The sequence below is a fragment of the Microtus ochrogaster genome, chromosome 18 (assembly GCF_000317375.1).
Source record: "Microtus ochrogaster isolate Prairie Vole_2 chromosome 18, MicOch1.0, whole genome shotgun sequence".
Classification (NCBI taxonomy): Eukaryota; Metazoa; Chordata; class Mammalia; order Rodentia; family Cricetidae; genus Microtus; species Microtus ochrogaster.
In genome coordinates this window covers 3,173,176-3,173,443 of record NC_022020.1, presented here as the reverse complement: position 1 = coordinate 3,173,443, position 268 = coordinate 3,173,176, and positions in this window count along the sequence as shown.

Genomic DNA, 268 nt, shown 5'->3' with positions numbered 1-268 from the left:
TCTTGTTGTCTGTGATACTAAGGTTATATGTAGGAAGTAGTTTCCTGTGCTCATTATGTTGCTGTCTATTTCCCACTTTCTCTTCTATCAGGTTCAGTGTGTTCAGATTGATATTAAGGTCTTTAATCCATTTGGACTTGAGTTTTGTGCATGGTGGTAGATATGGATCTATTTTCATTCTTCTACAAGTGCACATCCAGTTATGCCAGCACCATTTGTTGAAGATGCTTTCTTTCTTCCATTGTATACTTTTAGCTCCTTTATCATA